Here is a 7841-nt window from a genome sequence, read left to right on the forward strand (position 1 = left end):
GAGATAAGACACATCAGAACAGAGACAGTCATAAGAGATGGAGGGATAAGACATCAGAACAGAGACAGTCATAAGAGATGGAGGGAGATAAGACACATCAGAACAGAGACAGTCATAAGAGCTCAGAACAGAGACAGGAGAGAGGGAGACACATCAGAACAGAGACAGTCATAAGAGATGGAGGGATAAGACACATCAGAACAGAGACAGTCATAAGAGATGGAGGGATAAGACACATCAGAACAGAGACAGTCATTAGAGATGGAGGGATAAGACACATCAGAACAGAGACAGTCATAAGAGATGGAGGGAGATAAGACACATCAGAACAGAGACAGTCATAAGAGATGGAGGGATAAGACACATCAGAACAGAGACAGTCATAAGAGATGGAGGGATAAGACACATCAGAACAGAGACAGTCATAAGAGATGGAGGGATTAGACACATCAGAACAGAGACAGAGATCATCAGAACAGAGACAGTCATAAGAGATGGAGGGAGATAAGACACATCAGAACAGAGACAGTCATAAGAACACATCAGAACAGAGACAGTCATAAGAGATGGAGGGAGATAAGACACATCAGAACAGAGACAGTCATAAGAGATGGAGGGAGATAAAACACATCAGAACAGAGACAGTCATCACATCAGAACAGAGACAGTCATGAGATGGAGATAAGACACATCAGAACAGAGACAGTCATAAGAGATGGAGGGATAAGACACATCAGAACAGAGACAGTCATAAGAGATGGAGGGATAAGACACATCAGAACAGAGACAGTCATAAGAGATGGAGGGAGATAAGACACATCAGAACAGAGACAGTCATAAGAGCTGGAGGGAGATAAGACACATCAGAACAGAGACAGTCATTAGAGATGGAGGGATAAGACACATCAGAACAGAGACAGTCATAAGAGATGGAGGGAGATAAGACACATCAGAACAGAGACAGTCATAAGAACACATCAGAACAGAGACAGTCATAAGAGATGGAGGGATAAGACACATCAGAACAGAGACAGTCATAAGAGCTGGAGTGATAAGACACATCAGAACAGAGACAGTCATAAGAGCTGGAGGGAGATAAGACACATCAGAACAGAGACAGTCATTAGAGATGGAGGGAGATAAGACACATCAGAACAGAGACAGTCATTAGAGCTGGAGGGAGTGAAGACACATCAGAACAGAGACAGTCATAAGAGATGGAGGGATAAGACACATCAGAACAGAGACAGTCATAAGAGCTGGAGTGATAAGACACATCAGAACAGAGACAGTCATAAGAGATGGAGGGATAAGACACATCAGAACAGAGACAGTCATAAGAGATGGAGGGATAAGACACATCAGAACAGAGACAGTCATAAGAGCTGGAGGGAGATAAAACACATCAGAACAGAGACAGTCATAAGAGCTGGAGGGAGATAAGACACATCAGAACAGAGACAGTCATAAGAGCTGGAGGGAGATAAGACACATCAGAACAGAGACAGTCATTAGAGATGGAGGGAGATAAGACACATCAGAACAGAGACAGTCATAAGAGATGGAGGGAGATAAGACACATCAGAACAGAGACAGTCATTAGAGCTGGAGGGAGTGAAGACACATCAGAACAGAGACAGTCATAAGAGATGGAGGGATAAGACACATCAGAACAGAGACAGTCATAAGAGATGGAGGGAGATAAAACACATCAGAACAGAGACAGTCATAAGAACACATCAGAACAGAGACAGTCATAAGAGATGGAGGGATAAGACACATCAGAACAGAGACAGTCATAAGAACACATCAGAACAGAGACAGTCATAAGAGATGGAGGGATAAGACACATCAGAACAGGGACAGTCATAAGAACACATCAGAACAGAGACAGTCATAAGAGATGGAGGGATAAGACACATCAGAACAGAGACAGTCATAAGAACACATCAGAACAGAGACAGTCATAAGAACACATCAGAACAGAGACAGTCATAAGAGATGGAGGGATAAGACACATCAGAACAGAGACAGTCATAAGAACACATCAGAACAGAGACAGTCATAAGAGATGGAGGGATGAGACACATCAGAACAGAGACAGTCATAAGAGATGGAGGGATAAGACACATCAGAACAGAGACAGTCATAAGAGATGGAGGGATAAGACACATCAGAACAGAGACAGTCATAAGAGATGGAGGGATGAGACACATCAGAACAGAGACAGTCATGAGAGATGGAGGGATAAGACACATCAGAACAGAGACAGTCATAACAGATGGAGGGGGATAAGACACATCAGAACAGAGACAGTCATAAGAGCTGGAGGGAGATAAGACACATCAGAACAGAGAAAGTCATTAGAGATGGAGGGGGATAAAAACACATCAGAACAGAGACAGTCATAAGAGATGGAGGGATAAGACACATTAGAACAGAGACAGTCATAAGAGCTGATCAAATTCATCAGAAATACAGTGTAGACATTGTTAATGTTGTAAATTACTATTGTAGCTGGAAACGGCAGATTTTTAATGGAATATCTACATAGGCGTACAGAGGACCATCATCAGCAACCATCACTCCTGTGTTCCAATGGCATGCTGTGTTAGCTCATCCAAGTCTAGTTGATCATTAGAAAACCCTTTTGCAATTATGTTAGCACAGCTGGAAACTGTAGAGCTAATTAAAGAAGCAATAAAACTGGTCTTCTTTAGACTAGTTGAGTATCTGGAGCATCAGCATTTGTGGGTTGACACATGCTCAAACTGGCCAGAAACAAATAACTTTTTTTCTGAAACTTGTCAGTCTAATCTTGTTCTGAGAAATTAAGGCTATTCCATGCGAGAAATTGCCAACAAACTGAAGCTCTCGTACAACGCTGTGTACTACTCCCTTCACAGAACAGAGCAAACTGGCTCTAACCAGAATAGAAAGAGGAGTGGGAGGCCCCGGTGCACACATGAGCAAGAGGACAAGTACATTAGAGTGTCTAGTTTGAGAAACAAACGACTCACAAGTCCTCAGCTGGTAGCTTCATTAAATAGTACCCGCAAAACACCAGTCTCAACATCAACAGTGAAGAGGCGACTCCGGGATGCTGGCCTTCTAGGCAGAGTTGCAAAGAAAAAGCCTTATCTCAGACTGGCCGATAAAAATAAAAGATTAAGACACAGACACTGGACAGAGAAACGAGTAGGCCAGAATCCCAGAGTTTCCTCTTCACTGTTGACGTGATATAGGTCAGTGATACATGTCTGTGATAGGTCAGTGATACATGTCAGTGATAGGTCAGTGATACATGTCAGTGATATATATCTGTGATAGGTCAGTTGTATATGTCAGTGATAGCTCAGTGATACATGTCTATGATAGGTCAGTGATAGCTCAGTGATATATGTCTGTGATAGGTCAGTGATAGCTCAGTGATATATGTCTGTGATAGGTCAGTGATACATGTCAGTGATAGGTCAGTGATATATGTCAGTGATAGGTCAGTGATATAGGTCAGTGATATATGTCAGTGATAGGTCAGTGATATAGGTCAGTGATATATGTCTGTGATAGGTCAGTGATATATGTCAGTGATAGGTCAGTGATATATGTCTGTGATAGGTCAGTGATATATGTCAGTGATACATGTCTCTGATAGCTCAGTGATATAGGTCAGTGATAGGTCAGTGATATAGGTCAGTGATATAGGTCAGTGATATATGTCAGTGATACATGTCTCTGATAGCTCAGTGATATAGGTCAGTGATAGGTCAGTGATATAGGTCAGTGATAGGTCAGTGATATAGGTCAGTGATATAGGTCAGTGAAAGGTCAGTGATATATGTCAGTGATATAGGTCAGTGATATAGGTCAGTGATATAGGTCAGTGATATAGGTCAGTGATATAGGTCAGTGAAAGGTCAGTGATATAGATCAGTGATAGCTCAGTGATATAGGTCAGTGATATAGGTCAGTGATATATGTCAGTGATATAGGTCAGTGGTATAGGTCAGTGATATAGGTCAGTGATATAGGTCAGTGATATAGGTCAGTGATATACAGGATGTCAGTGATATATGTCAGTGATATAGGTCAGTGATATATGTCAGTGATATAGGTCAGTGAAAGGTCAGTGATATAGGTCAGTGATATAGGTCAGTGATATAGGTCAGTGATATAGGTCAGTGATATAGGTCAGTGAAAGGTCAGTGATATATGTCAGTGATATAGGTCAGTGATATAGGTCAGTGATATATGTCAGTGATATAGGTCAGTGAAAGGTCAGTGATATAGGTCAGTGATATATGTCAGTGATATAGGTCAGTGATATAGGTCAGTGAAAGGTCAGTGATATATGTCAGTGATATAGGTCAGTGATATAGGTCAGTGAAAGGTCAGTGATATAGGTCAGTGATATAGTTCAGTGAAAGGTCAGTGATATATGTCAGTGATATAGGTCAGTGATATAGGTCAGTGATATAGGTCAGTGATACATGTCTCTGATAGGTCAGTGATATAGGTCAGTGAAAGGTCAGTGATATAGGTCAGTGATATATGTCAGTGATATAGGTCAGTGATATATGTCAGTGATATAGGTCAGTGATATAGGTCAGTGATATATGTCAGTGATATAGATCAGTGATATATGTCAGTGATATAGGTCAGTGATATAGGTCAGTGGTATATGTCAGTGATGTCAGTGACCAGGATTCCTGGAAAAGCTGTGAACTCTGGGAAAGTTGTCAGAACCCTAGTCAGTGGTACGGGGAAGGCTGCACCTACTGGATGTATCGGTTCAGTTCCTGTTTACTGCAGCGTGACCAGTGGTAGCGATGGAAGGCTGCTTGGACCAGCGGAGCCATGATGCTCCCCATGCTGGTCTCGTCAGAACAACGATTCCCCTGTCCGTCATGTTCCATACCTAACCTGTTGAAATGGTACCTGAGTTATTGATGAGCAAAACACAGTATTACGCTCAAACACAAAGCCTGTGTCTGAAAGGACTCTCTATTCCCTATATAGGGCACTACTGTTGACTCTCTGTTCCCTATAGGGCACTACTGTTGACTCTCTGTTCCCTATATAGGGCACTACTGTTGACACTATTCCCTATATAGGGCACTACTGTTGACTCTCTGTTCCCTATATAGGGCACTACTGTTGACACTATTCCCTATATAGGGCACTACTGTTGACTCTCTATTCCCTATATAGGGCACTACTGTTGACTCTCTATTCCCAATATAGGGCACTACTGTTGACTCTCTATTCCCTATATAGGGCACTACTGTTGACTCTCTATTCCCTATAGGGCACTACTGTTGACTCTCTATTCCCTATATAGGGCACTACTGTTGACTCTCTGTTCCCTATATAGGGCACTACTGTTGACTCTCTATTCCCTATATAGGGCACTACTGTTGACTCTCTATTCCCTATATAGGGCTCTACTGTTGACTCTTTATTCCCTAAATAGGGCACTACTGTTTACTCTCTATTCCCTATATAGGGCTCTACTGTTGACTCTCTATCTGACCCCCATCTGGAGTGTGTCTAAGTTCTGTGTTTACCAGCTGTGTCCATGTCTCTGTTCCCAATGGCAGCCTACTTCCTTTGCAGTGCAGAGAACCCCCCCCCCCCCACACACACACACACGCAGCTCTTTGCTTGTATTCCTCTTAGTTTCTTCCAGCTATGGGGCTCACAGGTCCCGTAGGACCCTGGTCAACAGTAGTGACCAACAGGGAGGAGGGCGCCACTTGGGACAACAGTAGTGACCAACAGGGAGGAGGGCGCCACTTGGGACAACAGTAGTGACCAACAGGGAGGAGGGCGCCACTTGGGACAACAGTAGTGACCAACAGGGAGGAGGGCGCCACTTGGGATAACAGTAGTGAACAACAGGGAGGAGGGCGCCACTTGGGACAACAGTAGTGACCAACAGGGAGGAGGGCGCCACTTGGGACAACAGTAGTGACCAACAGGGAGGAGGGCGCCACTTGCGACAACAGTAGTGAACAACAGGGAGGAGGGCGCCACTTGGGACAACAGTAGTGACCAACAGGAGGAGGGCGCCACTTGGGATAACAGTAGTGAACAACAGGGAGGAGGGCGCCACTTGGGACAACAGTAGTGACCAACAGGGAGGAGGGCGCCACTTGCGACAACAGTAGTGAACAACAGGGAGGAGGGCGCCACTTGGGACAACAGTAGTGACCAACAGGGAGGAGGGCGCCACTTGGGATAACAGTAGTGAACAACAGGGAGGAGGGCGCCACTTGGGACAACAGTAGTGACCAACAGGGAGGAGGGCGCCACTTGCGACAACAGTAGTGAACAACAGGGAGGAGGGCGCCACTTGGGACAACAGTAGTGACCAACAGGGAGGAGGGCGCCACTTGGGACAACAGTAGTGACCAACAGGGAGGAGGGCGCAACTTGGGATAACAGTAGTGAACAACAGGGAGGAGGGCGCCACTTGGGACAACAGTAGTGACCAACAGGGAGGAGGGCGCCACTTGGGACAACAGTAGTGAACAACAGGGAGGAGGGCGCCACTTGGGACAACAGTAGTGACCAACAGGGAGGAGGGCGCAACTTGGGATAACAGTAGTGAACAACAGGGAGGAGGGCGCCACTTGGGACAACAGTAGTGACCAACAGGGAGGAGGGCGCCACTTGGGACAACAGTAGTGACCAACAGGGAGGAGGGCGCCACTTGGGACAACAGTAGTGACCAACAGGGAGGAGGGCGCCACTTGGGACAACAGTAGTGACCAACAGGGAGGAGGGCGCCACTTGGGACAACAGTAGTGACCAACAGGGAAGAGGGCGCCACTTGGGATGCAGCCTGTGTGCTGCGATGACTTACACATGTCCGGTCTCGTGCGCCACCACGAAGGCCGAGGAGAATCCGTCCTCGTGGTTCAGAGTGCAGCTCCTCAGAGGGTGGCACATGCCTGTCACCGGGGCGTAACCTAGGCAACACAGATCACACACACACACACACACACACACACACACACACACACACACACACACACACACACACACACACACACACACACACACACACACACACACACACACACACACACACACACACACACACACACACACACACACACACACACACACACACACGGGCACTGATAACAAACCGCTAGGCAGAGATGAAGGGTTGTAATGGCTGTTACATCACACCTGGGTTCAAATACTACTTGAAATCATTTGAAATACTTCAGCTGGGCTTGATTGAGCATGCCTGGCGCTATGGAACCAATGGAATAGATGCACAAGCCCAAAACTCCGCCCACTTGGCACTCCAGGCAGACTAAACGTGGTGCTTAAAGTATTAGAATGAAAAACAAATATTACTTGAACCCAGGTCTGGGTACATATGCCTCTCTAAGGCTCTGATCAAACCCCTTGTTATGATGATGTGGTGGGGATGGATTAAGGTGAGACTAGGTCGGCCTGCTTTTAGATGTCTGTCTGTGTTTCGGGAGACGTCTTCAATACCAATGTATCTAGTAAATCATACATACATCATACATTAATATCTTGGTCAGTGGTCGACTTCATCTACAGGGAGGCCAATTTCAAGAACACATTTCTAGTTGCAACGACAACCTGTCAAGAGGCATATAAAGTATCTATTGCATCTATTGCATGTGAAATAGCACGTATATTCTCCTGACACTGGTAGGTACCTCTAGTTGTCAGAATTCCCAGAATGCACGCACATTTTTACAGGTAGTAGTTGTGTAAACAAAGCTACTGCGTAAACATTGCTGCTAACACACGATGTTGCATTGACTTCAGCTCTAAGTGTTCTTTGTGTG

The 7841-nt window shown here is 45.2% G+C and overlaps 1 pseudogene; it reads right to left on the reverse strand.

Annotated features, from left to right (window-relative positions):
* Nucleotides 1–7186, reverse strand: part of LOC124028252 — a 28587-nt pseudogene extending 21401 nt beyond the window's left edge.
* Nucleotides 7187–7841: the final 655 nt, after the last annotated feature.

Source organism: Oncorhynchus gorbuscha, unplaced genomic scaffold (genome assembly GCF_021184085.1).
Source record: "Oncorhynchus gorbuscha isolate QuinsamMale2020 ecotype Even-year unplaced genomic scaffold, OgorEven_v1.0 Un_scaffold_3912, whole genome shotgun sequence".
Lineage (NCBI taxonomy): Eukaryota > Metazoa > Chordata > Actinopteri > Salmoniformes > Salmonidae > Oncorhynchus > Oncorhynchus gorbuscha.